Consider the following 25,007-nt stretch of genomic DNA (forward strand, 5'->3'; position numbering starts at 1 on the left):
TACATGAATGTAACCCTAGGGCGTTTACAGTACTAGAATTAACTTACATTGCAGCAGTGCGAGGGAGGTGCCTGGCTGTTTTTCTTCTTCTCATCTTGTTTTAATAAGACCAGAAACTGAGTGAGCTGATGGCTGAAGTTAAGACTTGCAGGGTGAGGATTTCAAACCCAGACCTACAGAAATTGTTTGACTTGGATGTTGTCTTCCATGGAACTTTTCTTGCTACCTGGCTCAGGCGTAATTCCCACTAAGTCTGCGAATCAGGCTCTTCACTATGATGGCTCAGTTTTCAGAAATAGTTAAGAGAAGAGGGAGAATTTCCTTTTCTTTGCTTGCTGAACTGTACCTTCCCATCGGCTCCATTTTTCAGTGGAAGGACACAAAGATTACCAGACTGACAGATGTTTCACTTCGACCTCCTCTAGAATGAAACAGTTTACTTTGGCAATCCTACAGCAGGTCCTTGTGATGTTTTCCAAATGAAACATTTTTTGTTGTGTCTTTCAGACTTGCCCTGCATTAAGAGGAAAAGGATAAAATGAGACTTTTAAATTGCCTGAAAATTTGATTTTTATTTCTCATTTCACCAAAGAAAAGGAACACTTGTTTCATGTCTGAGTACTTTACAATATTTAGGTCAGTCACAGAACTAAAAATGCTGTATGCTGCATCCTTTTAAGTACTAAGCGCTCAGTAGGTCTCATTAAAGCCCCTGTCCCTGTTCACTGTGGAAGCATGGGTCCTTCTCAGGGCCTCTCCTCTGTAACTGCCAAAGTCTGACACTAGGACAAGTGGAGACATTGTACATTTAAGATCAGACTTATGAAAAATGAAGGAAACTGTCCCAAATAAAAATGTCAGGAGGTATCTTCAAGGAAAAGACTACTTGCAAAGTATCAAACATGTACAACTTTATTCTGGAGTTAAGCAGGAAAAGGATGGAGGGCCAGACTCTCTCCTCAGTCAGAAGAAGAACGCTACAGCTTATCTAAAATTAGAAGAAAAATTACCTGCTTACCTGCTGTGGTTACAGAAAAAGAAGAAAAATCTGATCATGCTAGGAAATGCTGTGGCTAAAGGGCTCATAGTTGTCCTGCTTAAATTTAAATTTCCTACAGCCTATTATCTCCTTAGATTTTCTCAAATAAGAGTGTGAGATGCACAAAAATCTCAAAAACCAATACACAGAGTTATAGCTGAGACATACCCACTGAAAACTCTTAACATACTGCTGTGGCTTCCTTCCAGTCAACTTCTGTTTAAGGTACTGATGGAAATTCTTCTCTGTGATGACAGTTGAAAATTCACATATTGTGTCTCTTTTTCTCTCCTTATCAATGATGATTTGCCCACAAGAGCTGAGTCCACTACTTCATTAAAAAGAGGCATCCTGAAATTTAAGAGAACACATTCTGTATCTGAGCAGGATTCAGAATTCAGAAACAGTTTCACTAAATCATTGTCCCTCCAGTATGTAACTCTATAGACTGATCAAATCTGCCTCCAAGGTTACCAGAACCTTCCTTTCATTGAAAGGAGTTTTGCTGGGGCTTATTTCATCCTTCTTTTTTGTGAAAATCCACATATCCTCAAGAAGCAGAGAAGTGCCTGAAACGGATGCTCAAGAATTTAAAGTGGAGAAACTGAAAGCACAGTAACAACAGAGAGCTGTACTTCTGAGAACAGAGCAGCTCTTTCACATGCGAAGAAGCTGCACTCTTCTGAAGATCTGTGGCTTTTCCCCAAACTTTTAGGAGCTTCCCATCATCAACACATTATAGAACTATGCTGTAAGGAGCTGAGTACTTGCACATTAGATTATATTCTCTTTTTTTATATATCTTTGATAATCCTTGCTAAAAGAAATTCTTCCTGAAAGGTGTTACCCTGAAATCTGGATTAAAGAATTCTGTTCTGCATTTGGCTGTCGTGAAATTTCCCAATCTCTCTCCCCCGGATGGCCTCCTCCTGCCTCAGAAATGGGCTGGGCTCATCTGTGAAAGCTGGCTTACACCCCTGTGCTGCCATCACAGCTAGCGCTGCAGCCTCAGGCTTCCACATCTCAGTACTGCTCCAACCCTCCCGAAGTTAGGGAGTTAGGATGGCAGTGTGAATCTCTGCTGCTCCCAGGAGAATCCCAGTGCGACAGCTAAGGAAATGACAGTTAAACTTCAGTACCCTTAAAAGCCTTTGCTTCAGGACAAACACTGTGCGGACCAAGTAATTCTGAGCCAAGGATTGACTCCTTGCTGATTTATTGCATCTTTTTAAAACAACAAGTTTAGAATAGCCTGGGAGTTTGCCATTCTCAAACAATATACACTCCAAGTCGCTTTGTGACTTCAGAGAAAAAACACAAACCCAAGTCATTCCATGAGCAAAAAACACTAAAACAAAGCCTGCTTTCCTACAGCCCTTCCCCACAGCTCCCCTCAGCAGGCCAGCTCCAGCTCCTTGCATCTTCCTACCCACCAGGCACAGGTCTGCAGCTGGAAGGGCTGATGGCCACACGAGCAGTGATGCAGCCGCTGCCACGCCAACAGCTGGCCTGCTCACAGCAAGCATTACTGCTTTCTAGCTGTTCATTAAAATGTGAAGGCCTCAAACTACCCTCCTTCTGGTCCTCTCTTCCTTAAACATATAGCTGAAACTGGTCACAGGGTTAAAAGCTACCAGTAGCAGTAAGTTCGGGCAGACACACACTCACTCTGGGTCCAAAAAAACCCAAACCAGCCAGACAACCCATGCCTCAATAAGCTCTTAGCCTATCTGTTGCTGTTATCAGCAGTACACAGCAGAGGTTTTGGTGTGTCCTTCCATCTCCCCTGCCTGACTCAAAGGTGCAGCAGTTGACCCAAACCATGCCTCCAGCTTGGAAATATTCTGGTTCAACAGCCTCATTAAATCTGCACTTATCCATTGCTGACACTACACAAGCCTATTACTTTCTGCATGTTTCTGCCTTTTCCTTTTGCCTCTTTTTACACGTTATTTGACTTAAGACAAAGAGGGAGCCAGAAGCATATCAACCGGCCTAAATTCCATTCAGATCCCAGTGTTTTTCCCATGTTGACTGGCTCCAGGCCTTCAGAAATGCCTTAAACAAAATACAATTGAAGGAATTAAGTGAAATCCAGTTTATCTGAACCCAGGCCTTGAGCCCACCTACTTTGCCCCAGTGTAGTGTGACTGGTTCTGGCACTTCACCTGAAAAGCTGCAGGGCTCAGGAATACAATTTCAATTCATAGTTAAATAAACATTTTCTTTACATCGTTAAGAGGAGGGATTGGACACCATGGCTGTAGCCATTTACTGGTTACAAGGGCTGTGGTTTAGGTGAGAACCCTAAAAATACAAAAACCACTAAGTACAATTCCTTGATTCAAGTTTGAGTGCAGCAGTCTGGAACTGATTACAATTTATATCAAATGGCACCAACGCTTTTTATACCCATATCAACCTCTTTTTTTTTTTTTTTTTTTTAATATATAGTCCTTCTCCAGCCAGCCATTTCCTTGCTACAAAAGTGGTGTTACAAGATTGCTGATGTGGTTAAAACTGAATTCTGCTAGCACAGTAGCATTATAATGGAGCTAAAGAGAACAAAGGCACTATGGCACTGACAGAGGCATTTCACTTAGACACTAGATATGAACAGACACTTTCCTGTCAGGATGCTTGTCACTGAAAAAATAGCCAAAATTAAAACAGTATTCAAAGTGATCCCTAATATTCCTTGGGAAAAACACTGTCACAGCAGGAAAAATTGCTTGAATTCAACAGACAAAATTGGCAGTCATGAAAATATTCGGCTGCTCAGAGGCAACTGACATAGACAAATTCCTGACTAAGAGAAGTCCCAAAACACTAAGGGCTCCAAACAGTTGTTGTGGACATTAGCTCACAGTGATCCAGTTTGAATCCCTCACTGCCCCTGGACGGATGTCCACATGGCAGCTGTAGCAGCAGAGAGAATCCTGGCTTTGGCAATCCCTCCCAGTTTTTCAAAGGGAAAGGTGATAGATCCCAGTAGAGCATGGCATGGGCCAGACCTGGCCACCAACAGTACCACAGCATGCCTTTAAAGTACACACCAAACTTAAAAACCCCACTGCTGCCTCTTAAAGAGACTACAGTATTGTTCTTCAGCAATGCCACCCACTTTGAAGAGCAGTTTGTTCTTGCTGTGGGGACTAACACCAAGCTGGCCAAGGGAGCCAGTCAAGCAAAATAAATAAATAAATAAATAGAAAGGTGAATTTGCCATATATGAAATCATAATTTTCACTCCTGAAATCATAATTTGTTATTTGTATGGCTTTTTCCTATCAGAAGATCTGAAATCTATGTGAATGAGGAAAATGAGCAGTTTGCTGAAGACTTCCCTTTGAGTGACAACAGTGTCAGCTTGTTAGAGAACAACAGCAGCCTTGGAAAATGCCAAGGACTGGGCTCCAGTCACTGCATTTACAGCAGGAGAACCACAAAACCTGGAGCCTCCTGGGTCACTGCTCCACAGCCAGCAAAGACTGTGTTTGTACACCAAGCAGGAAATACAGCCCTGCACCTCGGCAGCTGTGTAGCCTCACCAAACTCTGAATCTTGCCGTGCCTGAAGTGGAATATTATACTAGAGACCTCCAGAGGTCCCTTCCAAACTACATTTTTTCCATGTCAAGAGGACGTGATCTGATACAGCAGCTTCTGTGCCCTAACCCTATGTAAGACAGGCAACCTGACAGAAAGGATGTGAAATGGGGACTGGAATTAGATAATCTTTAAGATCCCTTCCAACCCAAGCCATTCTATAATTCTATAATGCTCTTCCCCTTCCTCTCCCACATCTGAGAAAGTGCCAGGAGCCCGCCTTTCACTCTGGGGAAGACACAGACCTGCTCATCCCACTTCAGCAGTATCCTGTCCTGAAGGAGCACTATGTACATGAAGAGTTAAGCAGCAATCTCAGGTTAGAAGGAAAGTTCTGCAGTGAAGCCTTTGTCCTGACGAAAGGCACAGAGGAGAGAGGAAATCTGGGTATTTTTATTACTTTCTATGCTGATTTTCCTTTCCCTGAAAGTCATGCTTCTCCACACACTGCTTTCCATTAGTTCTAAACCAGAGGGGATGAAGAGGATACTGTTAGCCAGCATGGAAAATTTCTACGTGACATTTTCAGCATCACCTCCAATCCCTATCTAGCTATGCTGCCAGGATCCATTCCAGACTGGACTTTCCAAAGCACTCCAGATTGACTTAGCTTGTTTTCCCACCAAAGCCTGTGGCATCTCCATGGAGTTCAGTGGCAGAGCAAAGGCTGGGCCAATCTCTTCTGAAAAATCCCACTATGAGTGTTTGATGAGGAATGTCTTCTGCAGGAAAGATTTGAGTACAGCTAAGCAATAATTTTATTTTTTTCACAATAGAAGTTTCATTTATGCCACTTCTCATCCAGGAGATAACTGCCCCAAAGGGTGGGTAGGACCTGTTCCACTATCCCCAGCCAAAGACAGTCTGTTTCCACCTTAAAATTAAGTCAATTTTCCAGTCATTTCAGTGGTCCCTCTTTTGCTACAAGTGGGCACTGTTCCGTGGATCCATACTCATCTTCCTTGCTGCAGGCAGCCATACGCAAAAGCATGCCCTATTTTCTGTCCCATTTGATACTCCTTTCCATTGATACTCCCTCCCCTCCAGCCTACCCTGTCATCAGCTCACAACCAAAGTCTCAGCCTCCTATGCACTAATTCCTTCCTGTTTACTGGTACAGGCATCCACAAAGTAGTTTTCAGTCCCTAAATACAGATGTGCCATGTGGTGAAAGTGATAGCTACAATCCGGTGCTGAGACATCTCCTGCCAAGGTAAGCTGATCACATCCGTCACGAATATAGCATCATCTCAAAGTGTTCTCTCACCTCGTAGAAACAGAGGATACCACCATCACATCATATTTATATTCTTCTCAAAACTACCCAAGGGGCTGCAACATGCATGTTTGCCTTTTTTTTTTACCATAAGCAAGAAGTTTCAAATATGCTTTTAGCAGCTAACGTACTCTGGCCTGCAACATCACCAAATGGAGCTACACAGCAAACACAGGATAAGGAAGTTTCAAAAATAAAGTAAGAAAGGAAAGGGAAATCATTTGTTTTTTCCAACAGCGAGCTGAATGAATGTGGAACTTTCATTCACATTTGCTCATGCGTAGAAGTCATTTTTCAAGACACAAAAGAACTACATTAACTACACTGCTTCTTGCAATGCTATCCCATTCTCATTACACTGAATATAAAACAAAGTCGATTAATGCTAAAGAAGTTTTTGAGGGTTTCACTAGTGAAGGAAATAACACAGTGCATCCAGCTATACATATTAATTTAACATCTGGTCATAGTTCTGGTATTGGGTGATTCCACCACAAGGCAGCAATAACTGCTTTCAGCCAAGCTGGCCCTTACTTCATCCCGTAAAACTTAGTTTATGTTTGAGCACCAGCTACAAACGTTACATCTACCACATACTAGACTAAAACAAAACACTCGCAAACATGCACCATAAGGAAGACAAGCCAGGAAAATCTAATACTAAGTATTTTCCTGTCTAAATACCTAACTCAAAACAGCTACAAGACACTTGATGGCACCCTGAGCAAGGGCTCCCTGTGCATGTTCTCATCAGCATCTAGAGCAGGCCCAAAAGATCCCTGCAGCAGATCTCTCCGTTCCCTTACGTTCCTTTCATAGCTTCCATTCTTTGAAATTTTCCCTAACATTCCTTCTCTTTCTTCTTCTGTATTAACACTGTCTGTTAATCACAGAATCACAGAATTGTAGGGGTTGGAAGGGACCTCCAGAGATCATCGAGTCCAACCCCCTGCCAAAGCAGGTTCCCTACAGCAGGTCGCACAGGTAGGCATCCAGGCAGGTCTTGAACATCTCCAGAGAAGGAGACTCCACCACCTCCCTGGGCAGCCTGTTCCAGTGCTCCGTCACCTCACTGTAAAGAAGTTCTTGCACACATTTGTGCGGAACTTCCTATGCTCCAGTTTCTGGCCATTTCCCCTTGTCCTGTCTCCACTCACCACTGAAAAGAGTCCAGCCTCGCCATTCTGCCCCCCACACCTTAGATATTTATAGACCTGGATCAGGTCCCCTCTCAGTCTTCTTTTCTCAAGGCTGAACAGACCCAGTTCACTCAGCCTTTCTTCATAGGGGAGATGCTCCAGACCCTTCACCATCTTTGTGGCCCTCCGCTGGATGATCTGTGTTAATGCTTTCTCATCTGATTTTGGTACAATTCTTCTGACTTCTGGGAACTCACACAGGGAATAACTCAGCTCACAAAACAGGAAGATAGACATTTTCCTAACTCTATAGAAGTAAATAATAATAATAATAATTTAAAACAGTGCCAAATAAAGTGTTTAAAGAAAAACACACTTCTGTGTTTATAGAAAAAAAAACTCACAAAAAGTTTAAAACCTTTTGAAAGAGATCTAGAAGTAGTGAAGCAATCTGCTAATACAAATTTCTTCTGTGTTTCAAAACAAATATTATCTCACCAAACCCTATCAAGTTCCCCACTGACAATGCAAAAGGTGAATTAAAGCATACATGTACTTAAGAGACAAAAGGAAGATTCACATCAATGTTTTCAAACTCTGAGTTATGGGAGTTAAGTTAGCTTTACATAAATCATTTTCTTGTAGCATCATAACAGGCTGCCCAGGGAGGTGTGGGATGGAACTGCGGATAGAAGCTGTGGCACTGAGGGATGGGCTGACAGTTGGATAAGAGTATCTTAGGGGTCTTTTCCCCTAAGGAATCCCTTAAGGATTCTATGATTCCATAAATGGAGTATCAGCAGATTGTAAAAACATTAACTTATTATGTTATAAACGTTTATAAATGATCATAGAATTCTCCTGTTGCACAACTAGCAGATCTGGATTCAGCAGCAGCTGTTCAACAACTGGGCAGAAATATAAGCACATATCATCAAAATGTGGAGATACACAAGGAGAGATGAAACCCTCATGATTTGTTTGGGCTGCAAACTGCAGAAAGGAGAACTATGGGGAAGCTTTGGCATTCATAGGTGTTAAAAGCAGACGCTTTTTCTTCTGTCTTTGTCACTAGAGGTCAGCACAGCATCTGACGTGCCACACTCTTCGGGTTTAAGGAATGATGATAAAAATCAGCAGCTCAGAGGATAACAGCGCATCTCCAGAAATAGCTCCAAGAGGACACCATCTGTATGTCTGCAGTGAAGTTCTGAGCCAACTGTGAAGCCTCAGACAGGGAACACTGCTGATGGCAGCCAGTGAAAAGCCTGGGCTAGAAATGAGAATAAAAACATGCTGAACGAGTAAAGGTTCCAGCAGAGCAATTAGTGTCTAACAACGGCTATTTATAAAGCATCCATTAGCCCAAGGTAAAAGCTGTCACCTTAGAAGCCCAGCTGACTAGCTGTCTGAGGCCTCATCCTGATGGATGAGAAATAAACTATTTAATCTCCCTGCATAACAACATTCCTATCCCGGCTGCGAACAGCTGGGCTAGCTCATGTAAAGTGAGCTCCTCTGGGCAGGTCAAGCAGATACAGAAAACATTAACTGCACTGGAACACTTCCTAGGAATGCTGAACAAAGAGCCACAGGCAGACACTCATCTTCCCAACACTACAGGACAGACAGCTCTGGTGTAATCCTCATCCTTTTGAAGTCATGGAGAAACCTCACAGCCCCTATGCCTGCTTCTGGGCCTCCCAATGGCCCAGTTATTGCCAGCCAGGGGGTGACATGCCAGCACCGCAGGGACCAGGAAAGAGCAACTCTTCCTTTAGCAAGATTACAGGAGGCTGCAGCACAACAAGACAGGTGCAGGCAACAGATTTAGCACTGAAGAAGAGATGTCACTTAATGCAGGACAAAACCACTCCAAGAGCACATGATAGAAAGAGGTCCATGTTCCTGTGACTGACGGGGCTTGTTTTACCACTCCAGTGAGAGCACCTTCATCAGTATGACTCAGACTCAAACAGAGACCTGCGCTGCTTGCAGCTATGCCTCAAAGACCCATTTGGGACAGAATGCCCTACTTCAAGCATCAGCAAAGGGCATTCACCAGGGCCCTGCACAAGCTGGCACGACAGTGCCGAGCACAACTTGACCTGTGTACTTCTCTTGGACTGGGAGCTAAAGGACTGTTGGTTCCTTGAAAACTAGAAAAGTTTGGTTAGAAGATGGGAACCCTCTAAACTGCGGCAAAAGAAGCAAAGGGGGAATAAACTTGCACAGTCCTAAGTGTGAAGTAACTAACCTTGCTCAATGTATCACTGCAAGAGGAAGTTAGCAAAAAAACGCTAACCCTACCTGCCTAAGAGCAAAGCACGTAAACTTCAGACATTTTAAAAGACTGTTCTTTCTCAATCTACACCTGCCTACAAAGGGTAAATACAACGGTGGACACCCAGGCTCTGGAAGCCATAATAAAAGCCTTTTTGCTACAGATGCCTTGCCTGTATAATGTATTCTTGCTCCTTTATCAGTGCATTACACCAATGTAGAAGTGATCTGTCACTGCCATATGTTTTCTAACTTTTTCTCTTGGAAATTTCAATTCTAAAATACACACATTAAAACAAATCCAGGAGTAGAAAAGTGGGCTTTTGAGATTAAACAGCTACAAGCTGAAGTCTGGGTCTGTAAAGCTTGAGGGCTTCTAACCATTATTAATGCCTTTGAGTCAGAGCAAATGCAAATCAAAAAAGGGCACATGGTTGTGCAAGGTGCTCTAAAAAAGGCTCTCTCTCCAGTGACCTATAAAACAGGAAAATACGATGGATGCAGATGGAAGCAGTAAGCAGGTATATGAGATAACTCTAACAATACTGAGGGCAGCTGCCCACCCCGCTGCTACAAGGGATGCAGCCAGGAATGAGGACAAGCAGCATGGCATCAAGCAGCCGGGAGAGCAGAGAAACCACACATGAAGATGCACAGCACAGGCTTTACAGAGGAACTTACTGGATGTCATTTCTGACAGTTCTAGAACTCACTGAAGCTTTAAGCACCCTGTTTTACCTCCCTGGAATGAACCGCCACCTGCTGACCCCCAGGATGGAGGGACAAATGGGTTCTGGAGCATAGGGTGGTAATGCTGCAGTTATTTATAGCAGCTTTTCACAAGTAGAGAAGAAAGCTCGAGGGCACATGCATGAAGATTTTACAAGTGGGAACATAACATGAAATTGTGAGCTGGCTGCAAGCAAAAATCAACTCCGCCAGAATAAATTATACATACACTAAACAGGACAGAGGTAGAATACAAAGAACACGGAATAGAAAGATGGGGCTGAAACAGGAACAAGAGATGAGTAAAATACAAAGAAAATACAAAAAGAAGGAACAACTAGCAGAATAAGCATCCTAGATAAAAGTATTACTTCCTGTGAGACCTTTGGCAAGTTACTCAATTTCCTTGTCCATAACACAGAGGTAATGTTTCCTGCTGTCATCATCTCCCCAAAAGCTTTAAGCCTCTGATTGTTTGGATAGCAATCTATCACAGGGAAGAGATGGAGACATGCATAGGGTTTAGACCTTAACAACTTCAGCAGTTCTTCAGTAAAGCTTAATCTTCACTGTTATGCTGCCATCATGCTCTTTGTTCACAGTACAGAGAAACACACTGCATTTGATAAGCAAGAAGGTGAGAAATAGAACAGCCTTCTGCTCTCTCTCTCCCTTCATAACCACACAACCCAAGACACACAAATAGCTGAAGGCATGAGGGATTGCAGGCAGCAGCAGCACTAACCTCACGAGGCCACAAACACAGAGGACAGACGATGAGCACATTACCCTCTATGTGTATGTTGACTCACAGCTTGAGTCTGACCCGTACTTTTCCCTGACTGTTTTTTTTTCAGATCACAATGAACTGTTCTTCAGCTTGCCCCACAGCTGCAAGCAGTAGATCAGTCAGGATATTTTTATGTTGTGATGGCTTGCTTGAATGGTGGAGGGGAGGAAAACAATAAACTTTCTATACTGTGAACATAAGCTATAATTAGAAAGGCTCTTAAACTCACATATCCTCAGCTGCTGTAAACTGTCACAGATCCATTAAAACCAATTGGCCAGATTCCCCAGACAGCTCGGATCAGCTCAGATTTGTGGAAGCGAGGGATCTGGCCCACAGCCCGCACTGCAGTCCAGAAAGACCATCTGTGTTTGACAGGATTGGAAATCAAAAGAAAAATCAGCGTCCTTGTAACTTACTCAATGCTTCTGAGACAAGTGATCTCCATGGCATTAAATTAGGTAGACTAAACATGAGCTATAAAAGACAAAAACCTGTTTGTTGTTTCTCCGTATAGCTTCACCAGGGAAGATTATGTAATTTCTTGCAACATACTCCATAAGGTGATGAAACATGGAGGCAAGGAGACAGCTGAGGAAAGAAGAGGGACAGAAACAACACTATGAAGAATTCAAGCTATTTTATGAATATAGATGTGACAAACTAGATAACGCTGTCTGGCTCACGCTGAGCAGGACTTTATGTCAAACCTATTCCCCACTGATGTCAGTGGAAAGACTGGGCATGACACAACGCTGCTCAGCAGCACAAAAGAAGGGCAGCATAGGAGGAAAGGAGAAGGTTCAGATATTGCAGCTTTTTGTTTTGGAAGCTGTTCTTAAAAGCTCCCGTACTCCAATTTCATGGGAATTTGGATACCATTGTTACCATTCCAGCTATGGAAAGCCAGGTGCAGAGCTAAAGTAATGCAGTCATTAGCAGTACAGAGGAAACTGTATCAAAGCTTCCAGAGTCTTGTCCTGCTGCTCACTGGCAGAAATGAAGATGATCTGTATAAAGCCTCCTTACGGCATCCAGTACGATGCACTGCCTTTGGATCATTCACTCTGAGCTTGTTAATTCTTGTGAAGAATTCATGTCAGGAACAAGCTGACCCTGGATATGGGCACTCCCCAAAAAGAAAAGTTTGCTTACATACCCAACACACGCAGGCATGCATGTATTTTCAAGGCACAAAGTGTAAACGAGCAGTGAAAGCTGCTTTGAATTCCAGAGTACCAAAAGCGTTCCTTCAGGGAAGGGGCACAACAGTGTTATTCTGCTCTGCATCTACTCCCACAGCCATTATTTATCCTACAGTCTGGTGCATACAAAAGATTTGGAAAAATGGAGCTTGGAGAACATATATCTCTTCTGCTTTGACACAGAGCAATTTGACTGAACCTTATGAACGTTTGCCCTCAGCATCTCTTTCTCACCCAGCTCCTAGCTCTTTTGTAGCTCCATGAGCTACCTTGTCCCCAAGGACATTCTGAACTAGAAACTCTCAAGACCTCTCAAGGCAGGCTCTCTCCTCAAGCATGAAGTGAGAATGAAAAAGTTTGCACAGTGGCTAAGAAGTGCAAAGTCAAAATGACAGAGGAAAGGAATCCTGCTTCAACCTTGCCTTCTATCTGCAATGCCTTCAAGATGTTTTGACTGGCATGGAGACAAGGTGCATGCGCTTGAAAGAAAGGCTGCCCTCAAACACGGTGCAAGCAGGCTTTGCAGCTGGGCACTGCTGGCACTGTGCTGACCCAGACTAAGCCTCTCCAGGGCACTGGTTGTGCTTGGTGCTGACTGCACCAGAGCGTGCAGAGAACACGTGATGCAAGTTCAAGTCTGTAATCACTAGCAACTCACTGAGCAGATTTAAGCTTTAAATCCATTTGAAAAAAAGGCACAAGTGAAATACTGCTAAGCGACTTCATACTTGAATGCTGTTACACTGTAGAAATGAACTTTTCAGAAAGAGAGTTAGTCAGGTCTGTTCCACATTCAGTCAGCTTTTACACACTGCCGCTTCTGCAGCCTTAGCGTTAGCCTTAGCTTCTTTGGGAAGCTCTCAGTAAGACAGGAACTTTCCTGAAGATCCTCTTGTATTTATACAAGGTCCTTTGGTCCAGAATCACAGAATCATCAGAGCTGGAAGGGATCTTTAAAGGTCACCTAGTCCAATTCCCCAGCAATGAACGGGAACATGCACAGCTGGATCAGGTGCTCAGAGCCCTGGCCAGCCTAATCTTGAGTGTCTCCAGGGATGAGGTTTCCATCACCTCTCTGGGCAACCCGTGCCAGTGCCTCACTGCCCTCACTGTAAAAGATCATTTCCTTATATCCATCCTAAATCTCCCCTCTTTAAATCTGAAACCGCTTCCTCTCATCCTATCACCACAGACCCCGCGAAAGAGTCTGTTCCCTTCTTTCCTGTAGGTCCCTTTTAAATACTGAAAAGCTGCTCTCAGGTCTTCCTGAGCCTTCTCTTCTCCAGGCTGAACAGCCCCAGCTCCCTCAGCCTCTCCTTCAGGAGGTGTTCCATCCCTCGGATCATTTTTGTGGCCATCTTCTGGATGCACTCCAATAGGTCCATGTCTCTTTTGCACTGAGGAGTCCACATCTGAACACAGACGTTCACATCTGACATCATTTAATCTCCTTAAAACTTCCACAGATTTGCAATTTCATTCCTAAACTCCATACTAGTAAATAACAATGATGATCACATAATACACATAAAACAAAAGGTATCATATTTTCTAAATTCGTCACGTGCCACAGGTCTTTAACTTTCATCACATTTAGCAAGATTCAAGATTTGCATGTATTTCACATACAAATCATAACCAGAAGAAATACTTTGCACATAGCAACATCACTCTTGTAAGTCTCTGCCCACACTAATTCACCAGCCCTGAACCATGTGTCACAATCTTAACAGAGTGCCCTGCTATGCTGACACGAAACCATCGCTATAAGGATTAGCAGAAAGGGGTTTGTTTTGTTGATTTGTTTATTTTTACAGCAATTACCCCAGACTAGATTCAGACAGCAGAAAAAGCGGGAATAGGGAAAACATAAAAAGCCAGGTAAGTATTATCTGAATTGTGTATAATGTCAAACTGGAAATTATTTTCTAAAATTTGAGAGGGCCTTTGAAACAATCAATGACATCCTAGTGTGCTTCAGTACAAGTGTTTACCTCACATCAGACAACTGCATCTGCAAAGCTACCTTTATCAAATTCCTTTACTTATACTGGGGGGAGGGAAGAAAAAGAAAACAATACAAACCCACAACCAACAACCCAACCCTAAGATCTTTCCTTTGTTTAAGCGCATTTCCTGCCTTCCTTACTGCTATAGACTGTGCTGTGGCAGGCCTATTTATAGACCAAAGAAAGGAAAAAGCACCACTGGAGGCAGGAAAACTAAGTTGGGAAAGAATAGAAGGAAGTGTGGCTGCCATTTAGCCAAACAATCTAGAACTAATTGAGCTCAAAAGAGCCCCAGCCTCAGTGAGCTGCTGGGAGCCAACGCAGCAGGACCCTGCTCCATTCCACAGGCCCTGCCACAGCTGGGTGCAGCCATGGATGGGACACCACCGGGCAGCACATAACCTCAACCCTGTGCATCTCAACCCTGTGGCCGCAAAGAGCTTTTTGAAGCAGCACTCAGAAAGTCAGACATCTGTCAGATTAAGGTAAGTGTCTCCTTTTGGCATTTCTGCTGGCTGCATTCTCTGCGTCTTTTCACATGCGACCGGACTAGTAAATGAAAACAGCACGAGCTTGGGAGAAGGAACTGTATCTGATTTTCAGATAAAGGTTTGGCAGGATGTCTAATTTTTAAAGAAAGAAACCTGAATTCAATTACAGATTCCTCAGATTATTCCTGAAGTGAAAGATGCCCGTGCCATATGTTCACATGATCTCCTTGCTGTTTTCTTCACCTGCATCTCATTTATCTTATCATTGTGACAAAGTGCTAGAGAAAGACTGATGCAAGCTGCCTGCCCCAAAGAAGTCAGCTCTGTGTAAGGCTTCAAATAAAAATTTAGAAAAAAAGAGAGGGAGGGAGAATTATATGAAACGTATGTTTATGTAAGATGTGTTCATTTAGATTATATGAATGTATAAACATAAATACAATTTATAGTTAAAGTGTTGTGAAAATTGAGTCTCAGACCCATGAGGTATATATGAAGATAGGGACTTCGCCAAAATTGAAGCACTGAAAGTCTCTACAGTCTCAGACTTTACTATGGCACATATTTAGGTATGTGGGTAAATGCATAACAATACCCCATGTGTACATATAAATATCTAGCATTCTTTATGCTTTTTTGTAACACCATGTAATTACCACTCAGAGGTCTAATTAAAACTAACAGCCAAATGCGAGTGGGCTTTTGTAATATGCTTATTTTCAGATAGAGACAAATATCTATCGTGGCATCATACATAGAAAGCTTCATTTTAAGACACAATGGTCTGCAGACCATATCAATTAATTGAATTAGCATCACCGAGACAGGCTTCTAAGAGGAAAAAATATTTTAAGATCATGTTTATTTTCTTCTATTTTAAACACGCCCTCTGCTAACAAAGGAAAGTTGCCCTTTGAAAGCGAGAGGATAGAAGCTGCAGAATACCAGATTCAGGATTTCAGCAACAAAGTTTTATTGCCTTTGAACTAGCTGTGAGGGTAACCTTCTAGGAATCTCACCTGTGTTAATACACTACCTCTGTGCATGTGCTATTCAGATTATTCATGTGTTATTTCAGTGTTATTTAGGATTAGTGGCTCATTGTGAAAAGTTGCCCCTAGTGAAAAGGAAGCACGGTGAGTAGTTATTATACTGTATCCCCGTAGGATGTTATGTTTGAAGTCTGTCTTAGTGAAGATAGCAAGGCAGGATGTCAGCCATGTAGGTGAAAAGCTGCGATAGGGCAATTGTAAACAGCAGCATTCAGCTGAAAATTGCATCCAAGGAGGTGCCAAGCAGCAATTCCAATGAAACAGATGTTAGATAACACTCACAGAAAGGATCCGGCTTCTCTTTGTCTGACTTCAAAGTACTCGATTATTTACAGTAATTCTCATTTCCAAGAGGCTATAAGCATGGCCTTGTAAAGGATAAAACATCTAATGAGAGTCAAGTAGGAGCCTCTGTAGGTATTTTCAAGAAAAAGCCTTTTAGGCTACAGTTTGAGTTATGAGCATAGCATGCTAGCATGCCCTCCTTCAGGCAAAGTTCCTTTCAGTTTCTGAAAGAGATTTACCTGCAGGGAGACAAAACAAGCAATCTGAATTTTGAGGGGGTTTAATTAAAAAGTGCAAGGTTGAAGTATGAAATCATTTGCATGCCAGTCAGCTGCCATCAATGTGGGCACCCCGCGCTACGGAGCTTCCCAGGAAAGAGCAGTCTGACTCAAGGATAACTCACCTGACATCAAAAATGCATTTTGGGTAACAGAAACAACCAGGTACGTAGGTCAGGTTTAGCAGGATTTGTTATTCCTCTTGCAGTTGCAATAGTATACCCAATTTTTCTCTCTAAGCCCCTATTCTACTACAGCAGGCTCTCTTACCTCAGGGAGCTGTGTGCTCTAAGTCCATCAAGTCCACTAACACTAAAAACAAACTAACAAAAAAAAACAACCCAGCAAAGACATGGAAGCACTGAGCTACCCAGAGAAACAAAGGTTTTCTGAAGTCACATATACAGTCTACAGTACAGTCTCACTTAATAAGCAGAAGTAGGGGAGAGAGAACACAGAAAAGAAGCCCAGCCAAAACATGTGAAGAAATCAGAATCCACAACAGCATCAAGATTGCTCTTCAAAAAGAAGCAGCTGCACAACACTTACAATAGAAATGCCAGCATAAAAAATAAGCTGTTTTTTTTCAAGCATTATCAAAGAAATTATGACTATGTGCTGAATAACATCCTGACTCGTGCAAATGTTTATACAGGTGCTTAAATTTAAGCATATGAGCTGTCCCATTGATTTTAAGCAAAATTATTTCAACAGGATGATAAAATTTAAAGGCAGGCAGAGTGATTAGATCATCTGGTCTGACTTCAAACACAGTACACTGATTTTCCCATAACTCTTGTACCAAACTCAAAAACTAGCCTGCTTGCAACAGAACATGTGGATGTAGTGCACTCAAGATAAAAGCTTAAGGAGCAGTTCATGATGTTCTACATGCAAATGGAGACTGACAACAGTGACCACCGCTTGAATTGACACCAATCCCCCAGCTCAAATGAGAATTGAACGGTGCACAGGCTTTGTACCAGTCTTCTGCACAAGAGTGAAGGTCAGTGAAGGACTGCTTCTCCCTGAAGGGATATTACCATTAACTTTAGCTACCTATGCCTTTAGTGGACTTGAAAAGTATTGTTGCATAAACAAGAATAAATGAAAAAGCGGCTTTACCAGACAATCCTTATCCAATGTGCAGATATCTTTTGTCTTACCTTCTCCTATTTACCACACGGCCATGTGCAAATATTGTTACAAGATAAGGAGTCTGCTTCTCCAGTCACAAGACATAGCAGCAGTCATCAAATGGAGACGTATAGCAAGAGGAAATTATCAAATTTCTTATTATCAGAAACTTAAACACAAGTTTAAAAAACAAAACAAAACAAAACAAAGCAAGTTAGTATTGGAAGCAAAGACAAGAAGAAATGGGAAACTTGACCTGATACCACCTTTACAAGCCTCAGCAAGAGTGGTTTTATATTCCATATACATAGAACAGCATAGCAGTGTCACAAAGGATACAACATGCACAACAAAAAAAAAAAAACAATGGGAGGAGGAACAAGATGACTGCCTTGCATACACCTTGCCCACAAATAATGTTGTTTCCAGGATTCAAAGATCCTTTGACTACAAAGATGTCCAACACTGCAGCAGAACAGAGAAGATGGCACATACAGCCTCCAGGGCTACGTGGAAAACTCAGCTAGGGATGGGGAAGCCCACACTTCATGCAACTAAGTGCTTAACAAAGCTTAAGCTTTTATACATCCCAAGTGATTGTATTCACAGAAATCTAAACAAAGCAGAACTCTGCTATTTGACATATAGCTTTGCAAAAGTCGTTCTGAGCAAAGTTTAATCAAAAACACCACATGATACACTAAGACTTCTCCAAATAGCTTGCAAATACAAAACCCCGTAGGCATCCTTCACTTCTTGCATAGATAGGGCACATTGGCTTTGAGAAGTATTCCTCTTCGTTGTGGTCCCCTAACAGACTGTGCAGTCACTTCCCCCAGTGACTGAAGGACTCAACCAACTGTGCAACATAAAATACAGCACTGCTCTAGCATTTCTGTAATGCAGGACCACATGACTCCAAGAATATGAAAATGTAAACCTGCCAGGCCACTACCAATGCTGCAAAGAAGTGATGGTCAAGAAAGCAGGAGTGAACCGTAAACAAAGGAACACCCAGGTGTGATGCAAAGCTGCTCTATAAGATGATTCAGTCACACAACACAATAATTCCATTTGTGGTGAATTTAACGTTTTGTCAAGCTAACAGGCCCTGGCATTATCCAGCTAGTTAATTCACGAGAGATTGTACATTATAAAGCTGTAGGTCATTGTAATAAGAACGAAAAAGAACCAACGCTTCCATTTAGTTGGCTTAGAATTCTCAGCATCCTTTATATCCTAGCATACTTCATTTTTCCAATAGAGTTTCATAAAATGTTTCACTGCTATTTTGGATTATTACTGCACCACAATAATCTCAGGAGGCTAAAGATAGATCTTCAAAGATAAGCTGGCTCATTAAGAAAGGGGAAAGGAAAACTGAAGAAAAAACATTCAAACTCAACTGAACAATAAAGTAATCCTTAATTCAGAAATGTGAAGAGGCAATGGAGGACAGTGAACTAATGTTGAGCTCTTCCAAACAGACTGACCTTCCTCACAGGCCTGGCTAGTCCCTTCTTTCTTTCTTAAAAGAAGGAACCTCCACTCTATCTTCACATAACACTATGGTTTTATACAGCAATACAGTTTATATACAGAATTCTGGATACTGTACATCTTTCTGTGATATTCACTGTAGGAGGGTTAAGTGTCTTAAGCAATAGTTGAAAGCAGAATCATAGAATTGCTCAGGTTGCAAAAGACCCTGAAGATCATCAAGTCCAACCACAACTTAACAACCCTCTGCTAAATCACATCCCTGAGCACCATGAAAAAGCATAGTAGTGTCCTCATACCATTAAGAGACATGAAGTGGGAACATCAGCAACAGAGAAAGGCCCATATTCAAAGCGTAATGCATACAGCAACCTTGGCCCCAAGGGACTCTGGCATACAAAAATATTAACTGTTTTGACTATAATAAGCAGATCTCCTCAACTCACGAGCATGGAAGCAACAGCCTCTCTCATCTTTGCACTGGGTACATCATAACATACAGAAAGCACAGATGGATCCAAATTCACTCATCTCACAGGAAGTTTGGAAGCATAGACTCCAAAATGCTCACACATAACACTACTGAGCTCATACAGATTGACAGATAACATAGTTTGATAAACATTCTACATGTTAGTGAAGACTGCCTGTCAGTTCTACCAAGCTAGGCACTTATGATCTATGCCTCATTTTACAGTGCAAGCAGAAGCTTAAATTGCTGTTGATAACAAAGGAGTGATGCATGATTACTGTTCTGTTTTGTTTTTAACTATTAATGACAGAAACAGATTTTAAAAAAAGAATTGTTCAGGTTCTTTCAAGGAAGCAGAAGGAAAGAGGTTTGATTTTCAGCTTTGTTTCTCACCAGACTCCCTTATTCCACTCCTGTACAGTCAATGTAAAAGGACTACATAAATCTGCAAGCTGGGATGTCTGTTCCAGCTCTGGGTATTGTTTCAGTTTGATGCTCAGCAGTGCTCAGCATCAGCTCACGCTGCCCCACTGAGAAGATCAACTTGATAAACCAAGAATCACTGGGTGGTGTCAACATATACATCAAAATTTACACTACAGAAAAAAACATTTTTCACTTCTTATGTATACTGAAAAAGCTCATAAATGCCTTGTACTTTAGTCATGGAAAAATTGTTTGAGATGGACAACATGGGGATTCACATAAAAAGTGGTAGATGTGGTAGAATAGCAGTCTTTCCAACATAAATTTTGAGTGAAAAAAACACACTGAGAGGTGACTTACACAAGCCAAAGTTGAAATCAGTTCAGTTTATAATAGGAGAGACAAGTAAGCTGGTACTTTCTGTAAAATAGAAACAAATGTATTACTTAACATATGTTTACTGACTTGAAAACTTTTCATGCAACTAACATTCTGCTTCATATCTGAGAGACGATGTAATGAAGAACTCAGAAAAAAATACTGATGCCATGCTCTTGTTCACTTGTAATCTTGCTTAGATCAATGTAGAAAAAAAACACTTGCTGAAGCATTTAAACTGTAGAAGCTGCTGATTAACTCACCATTGCCCTGCAACAGACTTATCCGCAGTGCACTCAACAATGCAGCACTGCCCCATCTTTGTGTGAAACACCACCTAGGGTGAGGATGGTCAGAGAAATCTAGAACACAAATCTCTTCTAAACACACAAGTCTGTTTAGAAATTTCACAGTCAGAATAATCAGGGTAGTATTGGAAATAGCACCCTTTATGATGGATTGGTGCTTAAGTGGTGATACCACATCTAGGTGAGGAAGCACAGTCTTCAAGCTCTGTTTCTGACACAAGTATATCCACCCTAGTCAGACTGCTATATAAGGTAGATAGTGAAAAGCTTTTATTGTTTTGTTCTGTTGTTTGTAAACTACAACAACTAAACAGTGAAGATACTGTTAACTGCCAGCAAAGAAGCCCACAGAGCTTCTTTTGACTGCACAGGCCAATTTCACTCTATGTCTTGGGCAAAGGCATCACCACTACTCCTCAGCATTCAATTAAACAATTTATATTTGTCAGTATTTCTCTGTACTTACATTAGATATTACAAAAAAAGAAAAATTCTCATTTGCTTTTAAAAAATCAACAACGATAGAAATGCACACTGATTCAGCTGATCCTCAGCAACTGATAGCTATTTCATGCTGCTTTTGTAAAAATGAAAGTCACAATGCTGACTGAGAAGCATCATGGATAAACTAACAAGTAACAATTTTACGCAATTTTATCATCAAACAACAAAGAATCTATTAACAAAGATAAATTTGCTAAAAACACTGGGAAACTTGAAACTAAAATGCTTCATATGCATGCTGTTGCCCAGTTGGTGTTTTTTCTATAGGAACTCCATCCTGGTCTACCCAAACATCTTGGTTGAACATCAAGAGATGTTTTTAAGATGCAATTCCATGTGGGTTTGCTTTTTTATTTGAGTATGGGGCGGGGGGAGAGGGGGTGTGTTTGTTTGTTTTGGGTTTTGTTGTTGTTGTTGTTAAATGTTGCATGGATAAGAAGTTACTTTATTCACACATTGATTTATGCTCATCCCATTTCTCAGGACTAAAGTACAGAAAAATGAAAACTATCCGCTATGTTTCATGCCAAATTTGTATAGGGAGATAAAAGAGATTAGAGATTACATCTTCAGAGAAAATACTGCATGAGCTAAGACACAGTTACTATTAACTTGCAGTTCTGAGTACACAGATATTAAGTACACAAACTGCAAATTCTAAGCTGAACATGTGCATATGATTAACACACATAAGAATATTCAGGCAACACAGAGAATTTCAGTTTATATTCCTACATTATCATAAGCTAAAAAGTAAACAAAAGCATTCATTTTCTGATGAAAAGCAATCACAACCTCAACTCCAGGTACTGCTATAGGCTCCACCTATGACTTATAATTGCTGATATGAAGAAGAGACTTTTTCAAGAGTTGGACTCAAGGATGACGTAATCTTGTCTTCAATTTCTCAGCCACAACATAAATATTGGGTGTATCTTTGCATGTGAAAGGGGAGGTACAGATCACATTTACTGTACTGCTGTGCCCCCTAGAGCACTGAGCATAATGTTGAAGAACTTAGAATTCACAGATTGCCAGGCACGCAGCATTGCCTATAGATGCTTAAAACTGACTGAATGCAGAGGAACGCTGAGAGACACAAAATATTTTCAGCAAAATTTCCTTTCCATGATGTTCTTCAGATGCCCTTTAGCTGGCAGCTTAGCATGAGAGATGTTAGACTATTTATAGCAGGCTTTTTAATTGCACTTCGGTATTTATAAAACATCCTGTCTAGTAAACACTTCCATGGTCTGCTTTCATTCATATCTGCTGATAGTGAAGGCTATATAGTACTTGCGGCAATGAGGCAGACCAGAAAATGAGCCACTGTTTATTAGCTATACATTCCAAATATTCTGAAAGACAGCAGCCAAATCATAGTGCAGCCATTTAAGAAACAAATGCAATACTGCAGACTTGCAGTTAGCATAACCTGACTCACATTCTCAGAGGGTACAATTGTGTCCATTGAGAATCTTAATTCCTGTTAAACAAACTGCAGAACGCACCAACATAAAAAGGTATTTTCAGGCCACTTTGTAACTGCCATATTCAGAAAATAATTATACTTTCCAAGATTTAGCACAGTTTCAAAGCACTGATGCTGAGATAAATGTTGTATAACTGCCAAATTTGGAAATGAAATGACACATAAGCAAAACATAGGCAAGCACATCCAAACAGATAGCAGTAACAGCAGTTGAAAGGCAGCTGTGAAACATACTATCACAATTTCATACCATGCTTCTTTGTTACTGTTCACTATTTCTCATGGCACCTCTGAGGAATGTTCATTTCTTAGTTTTTACGTAAAACATCAGTTACCACAAACAAAAATACATCCTTTTCTATCAAGCCTTGAGCTGTTTTCTTAGCATAAGAAGAAACTGAATACACTGTTGCATATTTATTTATTTTGTCACAGAGAAGATGTACTCTAATAGAGATAGGAATACAACACCATTTTTGTAGATTTGCTGTGTCCATATTAGCTACCTTATAACTTCGAATATTGAATAGATCTGAAAGAGTGCTGTGGATACTGCATAATCCATGAAATGAACAACATAATCACAACACTATGTGCAGATAGACAGATCATTATACAGAACACATTTTAATCATTCTTTCTGAAGTATCAGCGGAGAGTAATTTTATAATTAATTTTCTAATGAAATTTATGATCTTTTCTTTTATAAAACCATGTATAAAATTCAATTAATCTCGATCTCAAATGACAGCAGTGTTTAGGAAGAATGAAATGGCATTTACCAAAGGTAACTCATGTGGTCAATGGGCTATGCCCTGAGGCATAACCAGTAAGGCGTGTAGCCTGCCACCCAGTTCTGCAGGGACAGCTCTGAGTACCTCTTTGAAATTATCCTTCTCCCAGTGTCCTGAACTTAAAGGCACTCATTCCTCATGGGCTTGTTTCTCATTTTTAAACCCTTCCTTTTTGCAACCTCCTTCGTTCTTTTAAGACATCCTCAGCAGCTTAAAAACCTCATACAGAGCCCATGCATGGAGGCACTCTACTTAGAGGCCAGATCAACGTCTTCAGGCAGAGGGAAGCAGCTTCCAAGGGGAGCAAGTCGCTGCCATATTGCCAAGCCCTACCATGCAGTAGGATAAATCAGTTACTTAGCCACTGAACTGCCTTTCCAGAAGCATCCCTCCTCATGCCACGCTTACTTACCCTGCTTACAAGGGCAAAGCTGAAACCTGGTGTAATTTTGCTTTCCGTGCACGATGCTCAGCTGCCAGACGAACAGACGATCCCTGCCAGCCCCACTTAGCACCGCACAAGATGGCCGACCCGGCGCTCCAGGTGCATTGCATTGAGGAGCACAGGTGGCTGCAGGAAAATGGCCGCCGAGGAGCGGGCCACAGGTGGCTGCGGTGGGTCGCGTTGTACTGCACTGGGGAACTCAGACCGCTGGGGGCTGCTGTGGGGCCAGCGTGCAACACCTTGCTCCTTGCTGCTACGAGGGACCGTAGGAGTACGAGGGGTCTCCGAGTATGCCATTTCGGTTAGGCTGAAAGGTAAAACCTTCTAAAAACATCTCTGTGTTTGCAAGAGCCCCAATGGCTGCCTGGGAGCATCCCAGAGCCTCTGCCCTGGTGCCAGCAAGAGAGGAAGGCTGCTGCACCAGAACCGTCCTTAGGGAGAAAACCCAGGAGTCTCCCTGGCTACGAAGAAACGCTGAGCTAACGCTTCGTTCTCGTTTGTCCGTTGTGGACACGTGTTAGCAGGGTGCAGGTGCAGAGATGAGCCAGGACAAAGCAGGCACCCTGCCACGTGGCCAAGGACAGCTGAAGTTTCAGGGCATTAGGAGACCCCTGACTGAGGCTGTGGCCATGGGGTTCCTGCAGCACTGAACCTACAGACAGGGTCCTGTGACAGGCTGCTACCCCTTCATGCTGCTGGGTGATGAGAAGGTTTAGGAGGCTTTTCATTAAATCTTTCCAAGGAAACCCAGTGGTTTCACCCACAAGAGACGCACAAATGCATGGATAATAATCACAAGGGCTTCTTCCCTGCTTCAGGCTGTGCTGGCAGCACGGAAGGTTGTGTGGTTTCATAACCATGTGCAAGCTTATATAATGTGAAGAGCTGGGTAGGGTCAATGCAAGAAACCTGAATTGCCCCCTTTCTTTTCTTTTTTTTTTTTTTTTTTTTTTTTTTTTTTTTTTCCTGCAGCTTTCATCTTCAGTAACTTGAGGGCATTTGTTGATTTCTGACAAATGTGCCAGTTAGATATGCAATTAAAATTGAATAATTGAAATAAATGGGTAGCTTTTTGGCTCTGAGCAATCCTTTGAATTTGTTCAGCTCTCCAATACCATTAGCAGAGCTTGTCTTTCAGGAAAATGCCTTTATAATTCAGTGGGACTGTGATCTTGCAAGGTCTGGTTTACTTGCAAAACCATAAGATACCGTCCATCGTTACTGCACCCCATATTGAGGTACAGAAACAGTGTGCTGGTCAGGTTTTTCAATATAAGCTACCACTGGAGTTTCAGCCTGGTATTTCCTATATGCGTGTTGGAAATTCAACTTTTCAGAAAATTGAGTTCTGCATCTCACCCTCAAAA

At 41.9% G+C, this 25,007-nt stretch overlaps 1 protein-coding gene and 1 long non-coding RNA gene across 4 annotated transcripts in view; one reads left to right on the forward strand and one right to left on the reverse strand.

Annotated features, from left to right (window-relative positions):
• Positions 1–98: 98 nt before the first annotated feature.
• LOC125689867 (uncharacterized) lies at positions 99–23,719 on the reverse strand. The gene is made up of 3 exons (XR_007375435.1): positions 23,608–23,719; positions 1,208–1,390; positions 99–514 (listed from the first exon to the last, which is right to left on the reverse strand). It is a non-coding gene; the product is annotated as an uncharacterized LOC125689867 (long non-coding RNA).
• The window catches only part of RASGRP3 (RAS guanyl releasing protein 3), a 50,551-nt gene continuing 40,039 nt past the window's right edge, over positions 14,496–25,007 (forward strand). For 2 of the 3 annotated variants that reach the window (XM_048937567.1, XM_048937566.1), the window contains exon 1: positions 23,822–23,954. The gene's annotated coding sequence lies outside the window, so the exon portion shown is untranslated. Of the gene's footprint in view, positions 14,564–23,821; positions 23,955–25,007 lie in introns of those variants that run through there. The other variant, XM_048937568.1, reaches the window with a different exon arrangement.

This window comes from Lagopus muta, chromosome 2 (genome assembly GCF_023343835.1).
Source record: "Lagopus muta isolate bLagMut1 chromosome 2, bLagMut1 primary, whole genome shotgun sequence".
NCBI lineage: Eukaryota > Metazoa > Chordata > Aves > Galliformes > Phasianidae > Lagopus > Lagopus muta.